The following is a 24957-nucleotide window of genomic DNA, read 5'->3' on the forward strand; positions in this document are numbered from 1 at the left end:
TGAGTTCTGCCTCTCTGGAGAACCTTAATACAAGTGGATTTTTAAATTAGTGTTATTGCCACTTACCATCTCATTCTGCTTATGTTTTCTGCTCTGTACTATGCATAAATCTAAAGAGCTGCTTCTGATTGCTACATAGTCTCTGTGTGTGGGCTGAATTGTGCCTCTTAAAATGATATTATGTCCTAATCCCTGATACCTGTCAACGTGGCCATATTTGGAAATACGGTCTTTGAAAATGCAAGTTAAGGTGGGGTCTTTAGGGTGGGGCCTAATTCAATAGGACTAGTGTCCTTATAAAAACAGGTAAGTGCCAATGTGAAGACACACACAGAGGGAGAATGCTATGTGACAAAAGAGGCAGAGACTGAAGTGATGCAGCTGCAAACCAAGGAATACCAAGGATTAACAGCCACCACCATAATCTACAAATAGGCAAGGAAAGATTTTACCCAGATTCTCAAGCATGGTGCTGCTGCTACCTTGATTTTAGACAGAAGTATGAGAGAATAAACTTCTGTTGTTTCGAGCTCCCAGTGTGTGGCAGTTTGATATGACAGCACTAGAAAAGTTAGTACAACGAGCACTCACAAATTTTACTTATCTACATTCAGATTGATACATGGAACACACAGGCTGTCTCCAACTTCCTGCCACTACAAATAATATGGTAATGAATACCCATGTACATTATCCCTTTATGAAACTCTTACAAATACTCTGAGATGTCTACAAATGAAATTACTGGATCATAGGATATGCACATACTTACTACTAGTTGAGCTCCAGAATGGCCGCAGAGTCTACACTCACTACTAACAACTGGCATCATCCTCCACAGGGTAAGTTTTAGAAAGTCCACAAATGCTTTGATACTCCTCTCCCTTGATGAGGTGAAGCTGTATTCCTCTCCCCTTAAGTACTGGTTGAGTGTAGTCACTTGCTTCTAATGAACGGGAGGTGGTGATAGTATGCAATTTGGGAGAGCAGGTGATAAGACACAGTAGCTACCTGCTTGCTCTCTTAGATTACTTGCTCTGGACAAAGCCACGTGCCCCATCACCAGAAGAAGCCTTATGAATCCATTCAAGCAGCCCTGTGGACAGGCCCAGGCAACAGAAAATTGAGACCTTCTGCAAACAAATAGCAAGAAACTGAGGCCTCTTGCCAACAGCTATGTGAATGAGACATCCTGAAAGTACATATTCAAGCCTTCAAATGACTACAGCCCTGGTCAACTGTTTGACGGCAACCTAATAAACTTTGAGAAAGATTTTAAATTTGGGGGTAATCTGTCATGAAAGATAACTAAATGCATTCAGTTTTCTGGTTTTCTTCCCCTCAAACTAACAGGTATAAAATGAGATCTCATCTTAATTTACATTTTTTTCTGACAGCTAATGATTTGAGCATGTCTTCATAGGTTTATGAGCTTTGAGGTTCATCCATAAACCACCTATTTAGAATCTTTGCGTATTTTTATATTAGGGTGGCTATCTTTTTCCTTTTGATTTCCAGGAGTTCCTTGAATCCTGTAGATATTAAATCCCTTGTCAGATTTCACATTTTGAAAACATCTTTTCCCATTCTATCATTATGTCCCTTCAATGCACAGAACTCTTTAATTCTGATACAAACAAATTCATTCCACTTTTTGACACAAGCAATGTGCTTTCAAAGTTCTGTAAACAGTCTTTTCCCACTACTGGGGATAATGGGATAATCTGTCAACATTTCTATACCTTCCACATGTCATATATATTTTGATGTTTTTAATTTACAAGAGCTCATTTTCGTTCTTTGATGCTCCTTATTTATAACCTGAAGGTCTGACTTCACAAATAATTGTAGCATCTTTTATCCCTCTGAAACTTAGTTTCTTTCACGTTTTCTTCTTCCTGTACCATTTCTGCTGCTTCCAAGTTACTTCCATCTTTCTGCTCTGGCTTCCATCTTTCCTGTTATAAGTTTACCTCAATTGCCTGGTCATCTCCAGCTGTCCATAAATATGTTAGAGTTAAGGCACAAAATGCTGTTTAGAAATTCTGTGTGAGGTTTTAACTGGTAGGATTTAGTGTAGAGCTGCTGTTCTAAAGTGTAGTCTGGGAATTTCTGGTAGTCATCAAGGGATGACTTTCGTGAAGTATGATAGTCATAACTATTTTCATTGTTATTATTTTTTTGTGTGTGTGTGAGACGGAGTTTTGTTCCTGTTGCACAGGCTGGAGTGCAATGGTGCAATCTCGGCTCACTGCAACCTCTGCCTCCCAGGTTCAAGCGATTCTCTGCCTCAGCCTCCCCCGCAGCTGGGACTACAGGCGTGCCCCACCATGCCTGGCTAATTCTTATATTTTTAGTAGAGATGGCATTTCACCATGTTGGCCAGGCTGGTCTACAACTCCTGACCTCAGGTGATCCGCCTGACTCAGCATCCCAAAGTGCTGTGATTACAGGCTTGAGCCACTGTGCCTGGCCTTATTTTCATTATTAACAGACATTAAGACATTACATTTTTTTGTCCACTTTCTTACAAGTACACAGTAGAGTTTTTCAGAGGCTACATACATGACATGGGATATCACAACAGCCCAAATGCAGAAGCAGATATTAAAAGTTAGTCAGTTCCTGTTAAGCTGGACATTAGATTCACAAATATGTAAAACTATTCCACTCTAAATTTCTGTTCTGGAAAACAGTTATTTTCCACAAAAATTACGCCATGTAATACATTTAATGGATTACTGTTGCTTTTAAAGGGATATTTAACATTTTTATTTCTTTAATACAGTAAATACTGATAGCTATAACCCACATTAAAAAAAATCTACTGGGGCACAGGGCTCCACAAGCAGTTAAAAGGGTCTTTTTTAAAAAAGTTTGAGAACTGCTACTGTAGAGTAATAAAGTAGGAACACAGTAAGTTTCAGTGTCACTACTGGTAAGTCTATGGATTTATTTTTAGACAGGTTTTCCCAGAAAGTACTCTTCTAGCCTCTTCTTCAAAGGTGTATATCTAGAAGCTAGTACTCAAGAAGGCAGAGGTTTAAAGTATTGGGATTCTCAGCTTTTCATATGCAGACTTTCCATTTAATCAACATTTTAGGTTTGAAGGCCCTTCCCTTATCTTATCTGTATCTGGTATTTTTCTCCCACAATAAGCCTCAGCTTTCTGCCTTAATGGTAAAGAGGCAAATACCTGGTTGCACAGGACACGGAAAGAAAACTAAGAAGTCTAATTGCTCTTTTTAAAGTCTTACAACCAGTGCTCCTGGGTTTTATCCTTGCCCTACACATGGCCCTTCAAAGGCACTTGTGTCTCTAATTCCTTAGTCTTTTGGGGTTCTTTGGCTTATTTCTTGTAGCTTCCATACCTGCCAGCTGTTTCAACTTTATTGGGTACACTAAGTTGCTACCCATTCACTCACTTTTCAGTTTCCAAACTGATTTTGTCCCTCTTACCCTTTTCTCTGTTCTAGTGGGTTTACACCTTTTAAATGTTACTGTAACATGGTTTCAAGTAAAAACAAAGATATATATGTGTTCAACTTACCACATTTTCATCCCTTTACATTTAATCTGTGTCCCTCTGCTTTGAATATAACTATTGTAAGGAGCAGCTGGCTTGTTTTTAAAATGTATAACTTTAAAGCCAGTCGAGCCTGGTGGCTCAGGCCTGTAATCCCAGCCCTTTGGGAGGCCGAGGTGGGTGGATCACGAGGTTAAGTGTTCGAGACCAGCCTGGCCAACATAGTGACACTCCGTCTCTACTAAAAAGACAAAAATTTAGCCGGCTATGGTGGCAGGTACCTGTAATCCCAGCTACTTGGGAGGCTGAGGCAGGAGAATCGCTTGAACCTGGGAGGCGGAGGCTGCAGTGAGCCAAGATTGCACCACTGCTCTCCAGCCCGGACGAGAGTGTGAGACTCCGTCTCAAAAAAAAATAAAAAATAAATTTAAAAAAATATAACTTTAAAATATACATTTAATCCACTGTAATTATATTTCTATTTTGTCATGTTACATTTATCCTGATTTTCCTTTACTTCCTATTCCCCCTTTTCCTCTCATGCTTTAACCCTCAACATACCATTTACTACCTGGGTCCAAAGGATGCCTTAAAATTTTTTTTAGGTTATTTTACAAATAATTTACAGAGACAGTGCAAGACAACTTTTAAAATAAATTTTAATAGGAACTTAAACATAGCAAACACCTCTTTGTACTAAGTAAGTTTTACACACAAATATCGTACAAAATTAAAAAAAAATTTTTTTTTGAGACAGAGTCTTGCTTGCTCTGTTGACCAAGATGCATTGCAGTGGTGCAATCTCAGCTCACTGCAACCTCCAACTCCTGAGTTGAAGCAATTCCCGTGCCTCAGCCACCTCAGTAGCTGGGACTACAGGCATGCACCACTACACTCAGCAAATTTTTGTATTTTTAGTAGAGATGGGATTTCACCATGTTGGCCAGGCTGGTCTCGAACTCCTGACCTCAAGCGATCCACCCGCCTTGGCCTCCCAAAGTGCTAGGATTATAGGCATGAGCCACCGTGCCTGGCCACGTACAAAACTTAAAAAATATTGTCTCAGGACTTTTTTTCTTTTTTAAGCAAAAAGGGATGCCTCAGGTTCATATTGTAAAATATTCCTGTTGAATGACTAACTGGATAAAAATACTGTATTTTCTTTCTGTCCTTAAAACATCTTGTGCATTCGATTCTTAAGTCTGAGAAAATTCATACAGGATATGATCATCTCAAGAATCATAGTCTGAGACTTCATTTATATGCTCGATTTATCATTATTAGCATATAGAACAGCATGTAACTTTCTACGATGAAAATGTTCTGTATCTATGCAGTCCAATATGGTAGCCAGCCACCATGAAGTGAGAGTAATTGAAAGTTGTATTTTTCTCCTACATAACTCCCAAAAAGTGTGATGAGGAATGGAATTTTAAATTTTATTAATTTTAATTAATTTAAATATACACAGTCACATGTGGCAAGTGGCTACCATATTGGACAACTCAGGTCTAGAGTGCTACTTCTCTTTGCATTTATATTCTAATTTGTATGTCTCCTAAATTTTTTTATACCTTTTTGAAGTAGGATATATTTGAGCAACGCAGTGAGAAAACTGAAAAATGACTATCACATCATCCATCTTCCTAGGAAGACTCCTAGGAGAATCTATCATTTTTTTGTCTTTTTTTTTTTTTTTAGCATAGTATAAATAATTGATAAGTAAAGATAAAATTCCTAGAATAGTAAAATATTTCAATATATAGGAAAAGCAAGATTACTAAGATCCCATAATGGATGTTAGGTTTATAAAAAAGGGTCTAATAGACTCATATGGTATAACTGTAAGATAGAATAATTTTTTAAAATAAATTTTCTCTTTGTTCTTTGGTAGATCTCTAAGAATACAAGTCATAAAATATCTACCCTTCTAAATAGTTAGCACTGTTCAAAAATGAAAATCAAAAATGAAAATTATTCCAACTGACCTTGATGGTATACCAAGAGTTAAGCTTTCTTCATTCTCTTATTTTCATTCCTTTAGTTCTGCTGGTCTGGAAGACATCTATTTTATTTCTATTCCTTTTGTGGTTACTCAAGTTAAAAAACAAAAGCAGCAGCAGCAGCAAACAAGTATAGAGCAGTACTAATCAGTGTTCTAATGGCTTTATATGTATTTCACTTAATCCTCCCCACAGCAACGAGAGGGTATTATTGTCATCCCCATTTATACATAAGGAAATTCAGATGCAAGAAGTTCAAACAACTCCTTAACGTCACACAGCTAGTAAGAAATAAGCTAGTCTTTCATTCAGGTAGTCTGGCTGCAGAGCCACAAAATAGCTATTTAGTTTTGGTAAAATACCCTGAAGTTGGTCAGTGTCTCTTTTCGTGCTACCGACTTTTTGTGAACAAAGCAAGAATAGTAGCATTCCTGACTCAATGAACTCTACTTTTTTTCCAACTTTCTTGTTATTGACCAGAGTTTTGATTCTACTTTAAAAATATATATATATTTGCAATCAACTCACCTGATTTATCAACATATTTTGCCAATTCTTTGTTTGCCACTGTATTCTTTTTTGTAATTCCTCCTTCTCCCTAGTTTACTATTCTTGCTGAAGTACAATCTTTGGTTCTTGCATCAAGCTTCTGTAAGTGAGGAGCTCTCCATTTTGCGTATTTCCTCACTTTGGGCCTCATTCTTGCTGACAGCTTACAGTTTAAATGAGTATAGAAGTCAAGGTCAACAGTTATATTCCTTACATATTCTGAGGAAAGAAGATCCTATTACCTACTGGAAGACATTGTTCTGGTAAATATGTTGTTAATTTAACTAATGTTTTGGTGTAGGAACTGTGGCATTTTTCATTTTGAAAAGCTTTTATGTTTTATGATCTGCAATTTCACTTTTGAGCATCTAGAAGATTTAAAAGACTTATCCTAGTAAGCAGTTGTTCACATGTGTGCTAGTTCAATATAAAAACCGAGTTCAATATGAAACCTTCAATTCTGGAAACCTTTTAATCATTATCTCATTGAATACTGTTTCTCTACTACTCTAATCTCTCCTAAAATTTCTTTTGAATATTGAACTTATGTTTGAATCTCTCAATCTATACTCAATTTTTTTTTCCCACTCCTCTCTTACTACATTCTGGGTGAATTCCTTAACACTATTTTCCAAATCACTGTTTCACTGACTATGTTCAGTCTAGTACACATCTAATGACATCTTACTTAATATAGTTATTTATTTATTTATTTTAAAGACAGGATCTTGCCCTGCTGTCCTGGCTGTAGTGCACAATCATGGGTCACTGCAGCCTCAACCTCCTGGGCTTAAGCGATCCTCCCACCTCAGCCTCCTGAGTAGCATGGGACCACAGGTGGGCACCACCACACTCAGCAAATTTTTTTTTTAAATTTTTTTGTAGAGAAGAGGTTTGGCTATGTTGCCCAGACTGGTGATTTTAGTTCTTTTACGGCTATTATTCCTTCCTTTACCTCCCTGAGGATCTTAAACATATACTTTAAAATTGTTCTATTATTGACACTTATAGACTAAGGATTCACTTGTATGTCAATTATTCTCACTCCTACAAAAAAGAAAACATACTATAAATACTGTATAATGATTCCCCTTTTTTTCCCACTAAGCAACAAAACTTAGGAGATATTTCTGTATCAGTACACAGAAAACATTCTCTTTTCTTTTTGATGAAGGTGTTGACTTGGTTATTTCAGGTTTAGTTTTTCTTGTATATTTTCGAATTTTTGTTTGGCAGGTTCACTAGAACTCCAAGTTGCATGGTGTGTGTAACTTTGTGTGCTTACTTCACCCTAACAATTTTTCATTTTCTACCATCTCTCACTCAAAACTCCCACCCCAGAATAAGGTTTTTTTTTTTTTTGAGATGAAGTCTTGCTTTGTTGCCCAGGCTGGAATGCAGTGGTGCAATCTCAGCTCACTGCAACCTCCGACTCCCGGGTTCCAGTGATTCTCCTCCCTCAGACTCCCAAGTAGCTGGGATTACAGGCATGCGCCAACATACTCAGCTAATTTTTGTACTTTTAGCAGAGACGAAGTTTCACCATGCTGGTCAGGCTGGTCTCAAACTCCTGACCTCATCATCCACCAGCCTCAGCCTCCCAAAGTGCTGGGATTACAGGCGTGAGCCACGGTGCCCAGCCCAGAATGAAGTCTTATAATTGCTGCAGATGTCTCTTCCTGAAGATCCAGTCCCTAAGTCATGGGCAGGTAGGCCCAGCTTTAATCCAGGAGGTTGTCACTGCTTCCTTCCAGCACTCTGGACCTGCAACTTATGTAAGCCACATCCCTAGGCAACAGTCATACATTTTTTTTCAGTTTTTTTCCTGATTCAGCCCTTTAGTTTCTGGGGTAATAAAAACAGGCTGTTCATCTTCCTGCTCCAATCTGTCTACCAATATACAGCATAGTTTTGGTCTCTATCCTGCAGATGACCTCTCAGAGGCATCTTCCTGCTTGCCAAACAGATTTTGATAAATTCATGTATTTAGTCTCTATTTAACACTTTGCCTTTTGTTCTTTTTTTTTTTCTTTTTTTGAGACAGAGTCTCACTCTGTCACCCAGGCTGGAGTGCAGTGGCACGATCTCAGCTCACTGCAATCTCTGCCTCCAGGTTCAAGTGATTCTCCTGCCTCAGCCTTCCGAGTAGCTGGGATTACAGGCACCTGCCACCATGCTCGGCTAATTTTTGCAGTTTTGGTAGAGACGGGGTTTCACCATGTTGGCCAGGCTGGTCTCGAACTCCTGACCTCGAACTCCTCAATCCACCTGCCTTGGCCTCCTAAAGTGCTGGGATTATAGGCGTGAGGCACTGTGTTCAGCCTTTTTTTTTTTTGTAAGGAATGAAAGGTCTCAGCCGGGTGTGGTAGCTCATGCCTGTAATTCCAGCATTTTGGGAGACAGAGGCAGGCAGGCAGATCACCTGAGGTCAGGAGTCCGAGACCAGCCTGGCCAACATGATGAAACCCCTTCCCTACTAAAAACACAGAAATTAGCCCGGCGTGGTGGGGTGCCTGTAATCCCAGCTACTTGAGAAGTTGAGGCAGAAGAATCGCTTGAACTGGGGAGGCAGACATTTCAGTGGGCTGAGATCACGCCACTGCACTCCAAGCGAAGCTCTGTCTCTCAAAAAAAAACAAAAAAACAAACAAACAAAAAGCCTCCCTCCCAATCTTTCTGTGTATTAACTTCCTCTCCCCTTTCTCCAGGTATCGCATGTTAAGATTTTCTTGTCCATCCTTTCCAAGTTTCTGAGTGTAAAAAAACATATGAATATAAATTATGTAGCCCCAGAATTTTGCCTTTTTTTTCTTACAGCTGCTTGGTATTCCATTATATGATTTTTCCATAATTTCTTTGACTAATCCCCTACTGATGGACATCTGGATTGTTTCTCACCTTCTGCTATTACAAACCATAATACAAAATAATCTGAGACACGTATCATGTAGTAAGTGTGTAAGTATAAGATAAATTTCAGAAAATTCAACCTGCTGGGTATTTTTTACTCTGGCAGATATTGACCAATTGCCTTCCACAGGGATTATCTCAATTTGTATTCTCAATAGCAATGTATGAGCAGCTTTTCCCCCAAAGCTCCACAACCATGCCCAACTTTTGTTTTTGCCTAATAGGGTAACTATAATCATTATAGTTTTAATTTCTCTTACTGTGAATGAGGTACTGGCTTCATTAGCTTAAAACCCACTTATATTTAATTTTCTGTGAATTATCGATTCATATATTTGCTCACTTTTTAAGGGATTACAAGATCTTTTTCTTATCAAGTTTCCAAGTACTTCTTACATGTGTATTAGGAAGGCTACCCTTTGTTTATGATTAAAATTACCAGTAAGTTTTGTTAATTCCTAACTGTAAGTAAGTTTTGGTTGCAAATAAGTTTTACCAGTTTTGCTGAAACTCTATATCCACTGAACAATTCCCTTTCCCCCCTTCCCCTAGCTACCACGATTCTACTTTGTTTCTAGGAGTTTGATTACTTTAGATATCTCATGTAAGTGGGGTCATGCAGTATTTGTCTTTTTGTGACTGGCTTTCACTTAGTGTAACATCCTCAAGGTTCATCTATGTTGTATCACACGAAAAAATTTCCTTTTTAAAGTTTGAGTAACATTTCATTGTATGTATATACATTTTCTTTATCCACTCAGAGAATGCTTTTTTCTTTTTTGGGGGGAAGACGGGGTCTCACTCTGTCATCCAGGTTGGAGTGCAGTGGTGCAACCTCGTCGGTTCACTGCAACCTCCATCTTACAGGCTCAAGAGATTCTCATACCTCAGCCTCCCCAGTTGCTGAGACCACAGGCACATGCCATCATGTCCAGCTTTTTTTTTTTGTATTTTTGGTAGAGTCGGGGTTGTGCCATGTTGCCAGGCTGATCTCAAACTCCTTGGCTCAGGCAATCCATCCAACTTGGCCTCCCAGAGTGCCCTGAGTGCTTTTTTTAAATGTAATAGAATTTATCAATTATTTCATGACTTCTGGATTGAGTCAGTATAAGGTCTTCTCCATATCAAAATTATAAAAAGACTTCTATTTTCTTTTAGTATTTTCATGGTTTTATTTTATTAATTGATCCGTTTGGCATTTATGTGAAAACATCCAATTTCATTTTCCAGTTTTCCTGGCTCTTCTTCCTTCTTTACTTTTCCTTATGAACTTTGGAATCAGAATGTCCAGTGTTTTAATTTATAAAATTAAAAAACATTGTGTTGTTTCATTTGTTGAAGTTTGTTTTGCGTCTTTCACGTAAACATTTCCTGCTATGAATGTATTTCCGTTTCTCCTCGTATTTTTGGTAATTTCTGCTTCACCAAGGTTGCTGCTATGTTATCTGTCATATTGCTATTCACAACTATTAAATTTTCATTGTGTCCTTTAAGAAATAAGTGCCTCTCTTTATTGTTTTTTAGTATGAACTCCACCTGGTATGTTAAAATCATGACACTCCTAAATTCTTTTCATTTGCATTTGTATCTTATACCTTTTCTCTATCTTTTAAAACACCAACTTTTCACAATCACTGCCTTAGGTGTGTACCTTGTGTAAACCACAGAGTGGGTTTTGCCTTGAATCTAAACTAAAAAATACTTTTCTTCTAAAAGTGAGTTAAAGCATATTAATATATTTTGTTAAGAAAGGCATGTTTGGGCCGGGCGTGGTGGCTCACGCCTGTAATACCAGCACTTTGGGAGGCTGAGGTGGGCAGATCACAAAGTCAGGAGTTCAAGACCAGCCTGGCCAACATGGTGAAACCCCGTCTCTACTAAAAATACAAAAATTAGTCGGGCTTGGTGGTGGGCACCTGCAGTTCCAGCTACCTGGGAGGCTGATGCAATAGAATCACTTGAATCCAGGAGTTGGAGGTTGCAGTGAGCCAAGATTGAGCCACTGCACTCCAGCCTGGGCGACACAACGAGACTCTGTCTCAAAAAATAACAATAAAGAAAGAAAGGCGTGTTTGGTCTTAGGGCTGTCGTGTTATGTATGTGGTTATATATGAACATTTTTTCACTAAATGATGTTTTACTTTCAATGGGTTTGTAGTTCTTTCAATATTTAGGAAGGTTTATAGCTTTGTTCTAATGGTTACCTTCATAATTTCTATCTCTTCAGACAATACCTATTAGTTCCTCAATATGAGTAACGTTAAATTAACAAGCTTCCTCTCCCACTATCTGATTTAATCAATAGTATTGAATCTAATAGCATTATCTTTAGTGTTTTAGTTTTCTTTGTTATTTTAATGTTTCTTTTAAAGTGCTGAATATGTTTATATTTCTATTACTTGATCTGTGATGTTTAAACATCTTTTTCAATACCAGTTATTACCATAGGGCAATTCTTTCTCTCAAATTTTTTTAGTTTGATCATTTCTATATCATCAGGGTATACAATATTAACATTATATTCTGTCATTATGATCTCCACATTTTAGTCTTTTTTTTTTTGAGACGGAGTCTTGCTCTGCCACCCAGGCTGGAGTGCAGTGGCCAGATCTCAGCTCACTGCAAGCTCCGCCTCCCGGGTTTACGCCATTCTCCTGCCTCAGCCTCCCGAGTAGCTGGGACTACAGGCGCCCGCCTCGTCGCCCGGCTAGTTTTTTGTATTTTAAGTAGAGACAGGGTTTCACCGTATTAGCTAGGATGGTCTCGATCTCCTGACCTCGTGATCCGCCTGTCTCGGCCTCCCAAAGTGCTGGGATTACAGGCTTGAGCCACCGCGCCCGGCCTTTTTTTTTTTTTTTTTTTTGAGACAGATTCTCACTCTATCACCCAGGCTGGAGTGCAGTGGCATGCACGATCTCTCACTGCAACCATCCACCTCCCAGATTCAAGCGATTCTCGTGCCTCAGCCTCCCAAGTAGCTGGGACTACAGGTGTGCACCACCATGCCCAGTTAATTTTTATATTTTTGATAGAGACGGGGTTTCACCATGTTGGCCAGGCTGGTCTTAAACTCCTGGCCTCAAGTGATCTGCCCATCTTGGCATCCCAAAGTGGTGGGATTACACGTGTGAGCCAACACGCCCAGCCCACATTTTAGTCTTTATGTCTATATATAAATTCACTGCTTACACACCAATCATTTCCCCACGTCTGTCAGCTGAAGTTTATACTCTAGTATTTTCCTTAAGAAGGGCTCACATAAACAATATTCTCTAAGTACTATTTGTTCCTTAAGAACGATGTGACTGGATATAAAATCTTTAGCTAGCACTTTACTTCCTTATCTCATAAATGTTGTTCGACTGGGGTTGAATGTTGTGGAGAATTCTAAGGCCAGCCATATTTTAATGTCTTACAGAGAACTTGGAGTGGGGTAGTCAGGAAGGTTTCTGGCTGTTGAAAGGAATCTTTACGATCTTTCTGGTCAGTTTTCCCTGCCACAGATGCCCTTTCAATATGTAAATTTCATCTCAGTTTTTCTTCAATTGTGTTTTTAACCACTGTTCTGTTGTCATGTTTTGGTTTTCTTCTATAGGGTTTTCAATTCTAAGTTTGTTGGATCTACTGTATTTTCTAAAACTTAAAAAAAAAAAAATCTTTATTTCCATTTTTTAAAATCCCTGTGTCTCTTACTATGTTTTCCTCGGGCCTAGTCTGCTTCTTGTGCTCCTCCTTATTTCACCTGCATTTCTGTACTATTTTTTGAGACAGGGTCTCCCCTCTGTTGCCCAGGCTCATGTGCAGTGGTGCAATTTCGGCTTACTGCAACCTCCGCCTCCTAGGCTCAAGCCCTCTTCCCACCTCAGACTCCCAACTAGCTGGGACTACAGACGCGAGCCACTATACCTGGCTAATTATGTACTTTTTTTTAGAGACAGGGTTTTGCCATGTTGTCTAGGCTGGTCTTGAACTCCTGAGCTCAAGCAATCTCCCTGTCACAGCCTCCCAAAGTGCTGGGATTACAGGTGTGAGCCCCCATGCCCAGCCTTTTGCTTTCTTCTACTTCTTTCCCAAGTTCCCTCAACTCACATTTTATCTCCTCCTGTTGCCCTGCCATCTCTTTTCTGAGTTCTTACCTTTCCTGCTTTGTAATCTTCTTTTGTAGAACTATTTACAAGCTTTACTCAAGTCTAAAAAATAGATGGTGAAATGCTGGGTCACAATTTTCACCTGCTCTGTAGCAACACTTCACTAATGACTGTTTTTTGTGCTTGGGACGTTCTGCTGCCATATCAGCTTCTTTTGTATTTTGCATAACAGAATAAACTGAATTTTCCTGAAGCAGCTATTTACATAGATTCCCAGGAGTGGCAAGGGAAGGAAATACAGGTTTCACAGTCCAAATACTCTCTACTCCTTTGATGCTATAAATAATAGAGGGAGTGTGTGCTCTTCTGCTGCTCTGTGACCAGTGCCCTGTGCGTTGCCTTCTCCTGTCTAATCTAACTCATCTCTTTCTTTCACTCTACCTCAGAGCCGCCACCAAAATGCAGATTTTTGTAAAAACCCTATGGGTAAGACCACCACCCTCAAGATTGAACCCTTGGATGCAACAGAAAATGAAAAGGCCAAGATCCAGGATAAGGAAGAAGTCTGTCCGGATCAGCAAAGACTGATGTTTGATGCCAAGCAACTGGAAGATGAAAGTACTTTAACTACAACATTCAAAAGTAGTCTACTCTTGTGTTGAGACTTTGTGGTGGTATTAAAGAAGAAATCTTATACGACTCCCAAGAAGAACAAGCACAAGAGAAAGAAGGTTAAGTTGGTTGTCCTTAAACACCGTAAGGTGGATGAGAACGGTAAAATTAGTCACCTTAGTCGGGAGTGCCCTTCAGATGAATGTGGTGCTGGAGTGTTTACAGCAAGCCACTTTGACAGATATTATTGTGGCAAATGTCTGGCTTATTGCTTCAACAAACCAGAAGACAAGTAATTGTGTATGAATTAATAAATTCTTTGGCCAGGCACAGTGGCTCATGCCTTTAATCCCAGCACTTTGGGAGGCTGAGGTGGGTGGATCACCTGAGGTCAGGAGTTCGAAACCAGCCTGGCCAACATGGTAAAAATCCATCTCTGCTAAAAATAAAAAAGTTAGCCGGGCTTTGTGATGCACACCTATAATCCCAGCTACTTGGGAGGCTGAGATAGGAGAATCACTTGAACCCAGGTGGCAGAGGTTGCAGTGGGCCGAGATCGTGCCATTCATTACACTCGAGCCTGGGTGACAGAGCAAGACTCCGTCTCAAAAAATAAATAAATAAAAATTTTTTTAAAATACAGAGAAAAGCTGATTCCTGTACATGTGGCTCTGTGTACACATGTGTACAGCTCTACTTTCTCTTTTCTGAATATAATCAGGCACTTCTGCCACCAACCCCTGTCATTACAAACAAGAGATTTACCTTTTGAACTTCAACATGAACCCCTTACTGTCAATAAGTATATTTAAACTAATAGCTTCTGTCCCTATTCTGATGTTTTTGATAGTCCTCAAAAAACATAATCTGGAGTTTACATATGTCTTTCAGTTCAGTTACATATGTCTTTCATCTTCTAGAGAAGATGCAGATTTATGCATCTACATTCATTCTAAAAGTATGATTATTAATTGTGTGTATGTTTATCATTGCTGTCTTTGAAGAGATAGAGAATCTCAAAGCTGAAACTCACGGCACCATCCTGATGGCTGTTCCTTATAGTGTAACTTCAGATATTTTTGAAGTATTTTTTAAAAGCTTTTATATGGGAGATGATTATTGACGCCTTATAGTAATTAAAACTTCATTCTGGCTGTTTAATCAGAAAAACATGGATTCTAATCCTAAGGTTGCCAATTACTAACTCTTGTGAATTAAATTCAGTAAACAGAAGTTTACTGTAAAACAGGTTCTTGTTACGCATAATACATGAATTATACATCACTTCTATTGTGCATTATAAGTCCATATACTGATTATCAGACATCTATTAATGAGGAAATACATTCTGGTAAGAATATAAAAACTTCATTACCAAACAGTACTATAAAGAAAGTATTCAGGACAGTGAACAAGATGAGCTTATTATATAAAACATTATCAAATAAATATTAACTGGTAATTCTTCATTAAGCATAAATGGGCCTAACAACAACTATAAATGACAGCAAGCACCTGAGGCTGGGATATGGAAAAGCTATCAAGAAGACATAAGACACATAAAAGAAGTGATCAGATACTGAAGTCAAGCAACCACTGAGTTCACAGTTTTACTATGGTGTCAAAAAAGAAAAATTGCAGTAGTACAGCATATGGCTTACTCAAGAACAATGTGTAGGCCAGGTGCACTGGCTCATGCCTGTAATACCAGCACTTTGGGAAGCTGAGGTGGGTAAATCACTGAGGTCAGGAGTTCAAGACCAGTCTGGCCAACATGGCAAACCCTGTCTCTACCAAGGGCATGGTGGTGCATGCCTGTAATCCCAGCTACTTGAGAAGCTGAGACATGAGAAACGCTTGAACCCGGGAGGTAGAGGCTGCAGTGAGCTGAGCTCACACCACTGCACTCCAGCCTGGGCAACAGAAGGAGACTCAGTCTCAAAACAAACAAACAAATAATGTGTAGATAAGTTTGTCTAAGGAAGAATCTTGTAAAAGAAAAACAGTCAAAGCATAGAAGACTTGGAATAGATTGTTCCACAGGTGGTAAAGCCTTGAAGACAAGAGAGTGCCTAGTTTCTTTCCCCTCCCCAACCAAAAAAATGCCAACATGAAGTGAACCAAGAGACGAACAGAGTATGACAACAGAGTAAAAATTCTGTCCTGGTAAATCTTCCATGGACTTTGGCCCATTCCCTCTCACTAAGAATATCCTTTTTCCCCTATGTTTCTCTATCTGTGGCATACTCGTTCCTCAAGATATAGTTTAAGTACTCCCATTATCTCTGAACAGTCCTTCCAAATCACCTCAGCCCTAAGACTAGTTGACACGTTACTCTCAAGTATCTCATGTATTCATTTATTCCACAGTTAACCTCATGCACTAATGATGGGATTATAAATTATGCAACCTTTCTTTGAAAACAAATTCAGCAATATTTACCAAACTTTAAAATGCAAATATCCCTCCAAATCATCAAAATGTACACATTAAACGTGCATTTTAAAATGTATCAATTATACTTCAATAAAGCTTAAAACAGAAAAACCCTTTGACCAAATAACCCACTTTTAAAAAGCGAATCTTTTGCAAAAGTGAATCTTTCACCAAGCATGGTGCCTCACGCCTGTAATCCCAGCACTTTGGGAGGCCAAGGTAGGCAGATCACAAGGTCAGGAGATCAAGACCAGCCTGACCAACATGGTGAAACCCCCGTCTCTACTAAAAATACAAAAATTGGCTGGGCGTGGTGGCGTGTGCCTGTAATCCCAGCTACTCAGGATGCTGAGGCAGGAGAATCACTTGAACCCGGGAGGCAGAGGTTGTAGTGAGCTGAGCTTGCGCCACTGCACTCCAGCATGGGTGACAGAGCGAGACTCTGTCTCAGAAAAAAAAAAAGTGAATCTTTCTACTAAAATTGTGACATAAACATGTAAAGATATTTGTATAGGGTTGTTTGCTGCAGTTCTACAACAGCATAAAAGAATTTAAATGTTAATAGATGAGTATTTAATACATTGTGGTACATTCATGTAAAAGACTACTCTGCAACTATAAAAACTAATGAGGTCATCCTCTATTTATACAGATACAGAAAAATGCCCAGGATATCTTTAAGCAAAAAATGAAACTTAGGTTACAAAACAATACATACAGTGTGGTTCGTTTTTAATGGAAAAAAGTGTGTTTATATTCACATGCATTTAAAAAATTAAAAAGAATAAGCCTGTGCAACACAGTGAGACCCCCGTCTCTACAAAAAAAAGTAACAATTAACTGAGCATGGTGGCACATGCCTGTGGTCCCAGCTAATGGAGAGGCAGAGGTTGAGGCTACAGTAAGCTGTGATCAAGACACTACACTCTAATCCGGGTAAAAGAGCGACAAAGTCAGGCACAGTGGCTCATGCCTGCAATCCCAGCACTTTGGGAGATGAGGTGAGCAGATCACCTGAGGTTGGGAGTTCAAGACCTGCCTGACCAACATGGAGGACCCCATCTCTACTAAAATACAAACTTACATGGGCATGGTGGTGCATACCTGTAATCTCAGCAACTCTGGAGGCTAAGGCAGGAGAATCACTTGAACCCAGGAAGGTGGAGTTTGCAGTGAGCTGAGATTGTGCCATTGCACTCCAGCCTGGGCAACAAGAGTGGAACTCCGTCTCAAAAAAAAAAAANATCCGGGTAAAAGAGCGACAAAGTCAGGCACAGTGGCTCATGCCTGCAATCCCAGCACTTTGGGAGATGAGGTGAGCAGATCACCTGAGGTTGGGAGTTCAAGACCTGCCTGACCAACATGGAGGACCCCATCTCTACTAAAAATACAAACTTACATGGGCATGGTGGTGCATACCTGTAATCTCAGCAACTCTGGAGGCTAAGGCAGGAGAATCACTTGAACCCAGGAAGGTGGAGTTTGCAGTGAGCTGAGATTGTGCCATTGCACTCCAGCCTGGGCAACAAGAGTGGAACTCCGTCTCAAAAAAAAAAAAAAAAAAAAAAGGGGGGGGTGGGGGGGGTGCCGATGAGACCCCATCTCAAAAAAAAAAAAAAATTATTATTTTTTTTCCCCCAAAAGAACCAACACAAAAGAACAGTTAAGAGTTACCTCGGGGGAATGAAAGAAAGGGAAAACAAAATAACTGGCTTTCTCCCTTAAATTCTATGTCCTGTGCCAGTGGCTCACACCTGTAATCCCAGTGAGGCTGAGGTGGGAGGATCGCTTAAGGTCAAGAGTTCAAGACCAACCTAGGAGACAAAGCAAGACCCTGGCTCTACAAAACGATCTGTGGGGCCAGGCATGGTGGCTCATGCTTGTAATCCCAGCACTTTGGGAGGCTGAGGTGGGTGAATTGCTGGAGCCCAGGAGTTCAAGGCCAGTCTGGGCAACATGGTGAAATCTTGTCTTTACAAAAAACACAAAAATTAGCTGGGCTTGGTGGCACATGCCTGTAGTCCCAGCTACTTGGGGGACTGAGGCAGGAGGATCACTTGAGGCTGGGAAGCAGAGGTTGCAATGAACCGAGATTATGCTACTGCATTCCAGCCTGAATAACTGAGACTGTCTCAAAAAAGCCAATTAACAGGCTTGGTGGAACACACCTGTAGTCCTAGCTACTGGGGCAGATGAGGCAGAATGATCTCTGAGCCTAGCGGTTCGAGGCTGCAGAGAGGAGTGACTGTGCCACTGTGTTCCTGCTGGGCGACAGAGTAAGACCTTGTCTGACGGGGGGAACCCTAAAAAATAAAATATACACATATCTGTATTCTTTAATTCACTTAATTAAAATTTTCTAGGGTGCCAGGCACTCATGATCTATACCGCTCACTTGGCACTTACACATTTATTTTGAGAGAGTATTCCATGCTCCCATCTATCCCTTGGAACCATAAACAGATCAACAGGTCCAACAATTCACTAAAATGAAAAATGACTAGGATGATGATACAATTTTGGAACAAGAACAGGTAACATTATCATGACTGACTGGGAATCTGGAGACTTGGGCTCTAAATCCAAACATCACTTTGAACAAACCTCAAGAATTGGGACAATGGTTCCTTCTATTTCAAACATTCTATAATACCATTCCTGACTAATTTACCATCTCCAAGATAATTTTAAAGTATCTAAACTAAGCTGACACCAAAAAAGAAAGGATATAATCTTGTTTAGTGCCCCATTTTAGAATTTACCAGAAGTTCTTTATGTCAGTCTAATAATTTAAATTCATTTTCTTTAGCTATCTTTTGAGTATATAATACGAAAAAAATAGCTGAACAACCTTTTTTTTTAAAAAATTACTTTCAACCACTCTGAAAGGTTAACTTACTTTTAGCCTTGTTCCTCTTTGGAATAACACTTTAAATTTCCTATTAGACAGTTTTTCAGCCATTGCAATGTTTTACAAATCTTATTGCTATGATACAGTATCATGTGTTCACACACACCCATGCACCCCCACCACACACACTTCAGAACCTCAACTGTAGCCCCTATCTGCTATATTTGGTCCTAGCTAGCTAGTTTGAAGAGTCTGCTCATTTTTTTTGTTTCCACACAGATTAAAACACATTGGCTTTTTTTTTTTCTAACAGGTTATTCAGAGTAATTTGATTTGTTCTTGGTTGAGTACTTAACCTCACCCAGTTTTTAATCATCTACGAACATATTTAATATGCTCAATAATGTAAATAAGTAATTATATGAACACACCTTAGACTAGAAAAGAAAGATGAAGGAAAACAATCATTCACTAAGTGTCTATGTGCAAATGGCTAGCGCTATTTTTTAGTAGGTTTTAGTTTCCATATAACCTAACTTTTAAAAATTTCCCCCAACTGACACACCACCAATATGACTGCTTCATGAAAAAACAAAAGCTTTGTTTAAATCCAGTTATGTTGTTCTTATTCCTTCTTCAGCTACTAAAAGTCACTGTTTGAGACAAATACATTAAATACATCTGTGATCAGCTCTTCATAAAACCATGTAGATTACTCCCTAGAATCTATACTTACTGATCTTTCCTTAACCACATCAGCAGCTTCTACTTAAAAAAAAAAAAAGCAACAAAATTTAGTTGATCTCATTTAATGAAGGTTTTTTAGTATGCTTTCTCAGGAAAACACTTGTTTTCTCTTGGTTTAGGTTTATAAGAAGCCTGTAAGATGGTCAGACAACTAATCAAGTGAATGTGAGATGAGTCAATTAAAAATCTAAGAACTAAATTTACGTTTCAAAGTCCTACGTTTTTTAAAAAATGGTTCCTACTTATTCCCAAACACCTTCTTCTTAGAATTCCTCTTAGAAAGTGAGAGGTGGTTTATTTTCTTTTTTAACCAATAATGATGAAATTATTTCCCTTAGCAATCTGCTTCAACACTTAATAAACTGACAGTCACTAATTTCTTCACAGGTAAACTCAAGTTTTACGAACAGAAAATATTCCCCACATAAAATTATTAAACAGATGTGAGTCCATACCACTAGGGTACCTTCAGAAAAAATAGCCACCTGTTGCCATCAACAATAAATTCCTCTTTTCTAATTATCCAGTTCATTTGCACACTGAATTTTCCATCTTCCATCATTCAGCAGGCATGTGAGCAAAATATTTGTACGTATTTACTAACATAATCAAATTATCTGATGCAAAAGGAATTTTATGCTATAGTCACAAACTTATCCTGGAAAGACAGAATCACTGGTTCAGAGTCCCAAATATCAACTTCCTGGGCTCAAACAATCCTCCTGCCTCAATCTCCTGAGTAGCTAGGACTACAGGTACATGCCACCAGGCCAGGTGAAATTTATTTATTTATTTATGTATTTATTTATTTATTTCAGAGACAGGATCTCAGTATGCTGGTAGGCTGGTCTTGAACTCTCAGTCTTAAGGGACCCTCTCACCCCATCCTCCCAAAATGCTAGGACTGCATGCATGAGCCACAGCGCATGGCCTAATTTTAATTCTGGACTGACTTCCTGATTATCAGTTATCCTCATTTACTAGAAATAATAGTCAATTATCATCCTAAAGTTGCTGTGAATAAAAATACAAATGTCTACAAATTAATAAGCACTTAAAGCATACTTCCAGCATTAAAAATATGTAACATTTAAGCTTTTATTCAAATTTTAAATGCCCTACATATGGACTGTGTCATCAATCAAATAGTATGAGTTCACATCAAAATCAGAATTACAAAATTATTGGCAGGGCATGGTGGCTCATGCCTGTAATCCCAGTACTTGGGAGATTGAGGTGGGTGGATCACCTGAGGTCAGGAGTTTGACACCAGACTGGCCAACATGACGAAACCCCATCTCTACTAAAAATACAAAAAATTAACTGGACATGGTGGCAGGCACCTATAATCCCAACTACTTGGGAGGCTGAGGCAGGAGACTGCTTGAACTCAGGAGGCAGAGGTTGCAGTGAGCCAAGACTGTGCCATTGAGCTCCAGTCTGGGCGACAGAGCAAGACCCCGTCTAAAAAAAAAAAGAAAATTATTATTATTATTATTATTGAGACAGGGTCTTGCTCTACTGCTCAGGCTGGAATGTGGTAGTGCAATCATAACTAACTGAAGCCTTGACCTCTAGAGCTTAAGGGATCCTCCCATCTCAGCCTCCTCAGCAGTTGGGACCACAGGCATGTGCCACCACACTGGGATTTTTGTTTTTTAATTTTTTTGTAGAGACAGAGTCTCCCTATGTTGCTCAGACTAGTATCAAACTCCCGGGCTCAAGCTATCCTCCTGCCTCTGCTTCCCAACATGCTGGGATTACAGGCATGAGCCACTGCCAAATTATTACTTTTTAGTTTTACTTTCTTCTCATACATGAATACTACCTTCTTAACAAATATTTAAGTGTGCAATACAGTACTGTTGACTACAGGTACAATATTGTACAGCGGAACTTACTCATCCTGCTTAACTGAAATTTCATGCCTGCTGACTAGTAACTCCCCATTTCCCCCTCCCCTCCCTTTTGCCCCGGCAACCACAATTCGACTCTTTGCTTCTATAAATTTGACTATTTTTGATAACTTCATTTAAATGAAATCATGCAATATTTGTGATTGGCTTATTTCATTTAGCATAATATCCTCAAAGTACATCAATGTTGCACATTGCAGAATTCCTTAAGAATGAATAATATTCCATTGTATTTATATGCCACATTTTATTTCTTCAACTGTCAATGGACATGTTGTGGGCTGTTTCCACATCTTGGTTATTGTGAATAGTGCTATTAAAAACATGGGAGTTCTAGTATTTCTTCAAGTTCCTGATTTCATTTCTTTTGAATAAATACTTGGAAGTGGAATTGCTGGATCATATGGTAGTTCTATTTTTAATTTTTTGAGGACCTCCACACTGTTTTCCATAATAGTTATACCTTTTTGCATTTCTACCAACAGTGTGTAAGGCATTCAAATTCTCCCTATCTTCACCAACACTTGTTGTTTGTGTGTTTTTTTTTTAACAGTCATCCTAATAGGGGTGAGAAGATATCTCATTGTGGGTTTTTATTTGCATTTCCCTGATGATTAATGATGTTGAGCCTTTTTCCATATACCTGCTTACCATCTGTATGTCTTCTCTGGAGAATGTCTATTGAAGTCTTTAGTTCATTTTCAAATAGGTTATTAGTTTTTCTGCCACTAAGTTGTAGAAGATCCTTAAATATTTTGGAGATTAACTCCTTATCAGATACATGGTTTGCAAATATTTTCTCCCATTTCATAGGATATCCTTTCACTTTGTTGACTGTTTCCTTTGCTGTGTAGAAGTTTTGTAGTTTGATGTCTCACTTGTCTATTTTTACTTTTGTTGCCTATCCTTTAGGTGTTATATCCATGAAATCACTGCCGAAGACAATGTCACGAAGACTCCCTACCTGTAGATTCCATATGCAGTATTTGAAAAGCAAAGAAATGTAAAACAATAACCAAAATTAACTCACCACCACCATCCCAAGACACTAGTTAACATTTCACCAAAAATTTTTAGACATTTCACCCAAAAGGGTATATATTCCCAGTTTCATTGTATCTGTTATTAACGCATGTCTTTGATTGGTATGTAACACTTTCCTAGCCCCCTAAAACCAGGGACTTAACTTTACAGACTCTGGTCGAGCTCCCTATATCCAGATCTTCCAGCTCAGTTTTTCAACTCTAGATATTTCAGCTACAAGGTTCTCAAATGATGCAGAAATAGAGTACAGGTTTCCTCTGACATGCTGCAATGCAGAATCAGAAAGATTCATAAAGGCATCCTGGGAGTTAAAACTACTACTTGCTATGTGGGATTAAACATGCTTATGAGGAAACAAAGTGTTATTTTATCTTTGCAACTGAAGTGCTTAGATTCTAGCAACGTATAATTTAAACCTGTCCTCCTACCTTCAATTTCCAGATATATGGCTAAAACAATGAATATAACAGCCAAAACAATGAATATAATGAAAAAAGCTAATACTACAAAAACAAGATTAATTACCGCAACTCTGCAATTAACTTTCTTATCTAGACTTTTTTTTAAGTCACTTACATTAAAATGCTATAACATAATCGCTAGGCTGTAACAACTTTTGAAGTGTGGTCCAAAGGTAATTCACTAAATAACTGCCAGCCTGGCCGACATGGTGAAACCCTGTCTCTACTAAAAATACAAAAAAGTGAATCAGGCTTGGTGACATGTGCCTGTAATCCCAGCTACTCGGGAGGCTGAGGCACGAGAACTGCTTGAACCCAGGAGGTGGAGGTTGCAGTGAGTCAACGTTGCACCACTGCACTTGAGCCTGGATGACAGAGTGAGACTCTTTCTCAAAAAAAATAAATAAAATAAATAAACAAATGGCAGAACATATACCAGACTTTGGCGGTCATTACAAGCCTTCATCTTATTAACATTTCACAGAAAATTCTTTTAACATATTCTGCTGGTCTTGCAAACAGTCTAAGGCTAAGGTTACAAATGAAACTTCAGTGTTTATAAAACATTGTGTATGTGCATATATATACACAAACTGGAGATATGAGGATAGACAGATCTATGTATCTCTATCCTTAGAAATATGTATGTATCTTATTCAGGCAGAAAAACATGGGCTGGCTCAGGAGATAAATTATGAATCTATTCAATATAAAAGTTGATTTCTACTTCTTAGAAGAAAAATAAACCAGAAGACAATGAAAATAAAACCAACAAGCTCACTTGCACTTCATACTAATTTCAAATTTTATTTAAACTCAGTTTCTTAATTTTAACTTCCACAAGGGCAAGAACTACGTTTGTGTGGTAACAAGCTAACAAATTCAAACCTTGCTGATTTACACTTGCAACCCAAATGATAAAGAATTTTAGAGCATCTCAGAAGTCATCTTACTAAAAAATCCTCTCATTTAGAAATAAGATTAAGAAACCACTCTGGAAAAACGAAAGACATAAAAGTCACCCCGAAGCTCAGGCTCCTTATCCCCAAACTTAGGGATAATGTTCAGTAAATGGCAACATTTACCGAATGTGGCTATGTGTTGAAAAAAGAAAATGGAAAGCAAGGGCAGTCTCCTCCACACTGCTTTTTGTGGATAAGAAAGATCAACTGTTAGCATTAATACTGGACTGGTTAAGTGCCAAAAGAGCAAACGTGAAATAACAAAATGTTCCTCCTTTGCTATCTAAGGCTACTGTATCATCAATTTCAAGTAAGTAGTTCCTGATGAACAGAGTCCCATCTGTCATTCTCAGGGGATATTTGTATCATGAGGAATACAAGTTTATATGCCACTAGCACTTTAGTACAAACTTTCACTTGAAGAACTTATCAAGGATGCTGGGCAGAGGCACTTTTTCACCTTCCTCCTATACACCAGGAATGGAAAGGTGCAGTCAAGGACCAGAAAAACATCTCTAAAAGCAAAATGTGCCCCACTTTTCTGTGAAAGTTTCACAATTTTAAAATAAGCTTACTGTAAGACAATAAAGGGTAGTCAAGAATACGAGGAAACTAAAAATGAAAGAACTGTCCAAATAACAGCAAAATATTTTCGTAAGTGTTAAAGAGATAAGCTTTAAAGGAGTAAGAAACAGGTTCCAAACTTCAGTGGAGAAACAAAATTACTTATCACCACTTCAGCAGCAAAAGGAAGCAAGTTTTTGGAATGAAAGCCCAGAATCACATATTAAAGTCCACAGTATTGTTTTAAATTCTTTTTTTTTTTTTTTTTTTTTTTTTTTTTTTTTTTT

General features: G+C 38.7%; 1 protein-coding gene and 1 pseudogene across 2 annotated transcripts in view; one reads left to right on the plus strand and one right to left on the minus strand.

Annotated features, from left to right (window-relative positions):
• The window catches only part of FBXO11 (F-box protein 11), a 101149-nt gene that overhangs the window by 65467 nt on the left and 10725 nt on the right, over nt 1-24957 (minus strand). The window lies entirely within an intron of this gene.
• On the plus strand, nt 13019-13991 carry LOC108527516 (ubiquitin-40S ribosomal protein S27a pseudogene; annotated as a pseudogene).

The sequence above is a fragment of the Rhinopithecus bieti genome, unplaced genomic scaffold (assembly GCF_001698545.2).
Source record: "Rhinopithecus bieti isolate Rb0 unplaced genomic scaffold, ASM169854v2 scaffold_4758, whole genome shotgun sequence".
Lineage (NCBI taxonomy): Eukaryota > Metazoa > Chordata > Mammalia > Primates > Cercopithecidae > Rhinopithecus > Rhinopithecus bieti.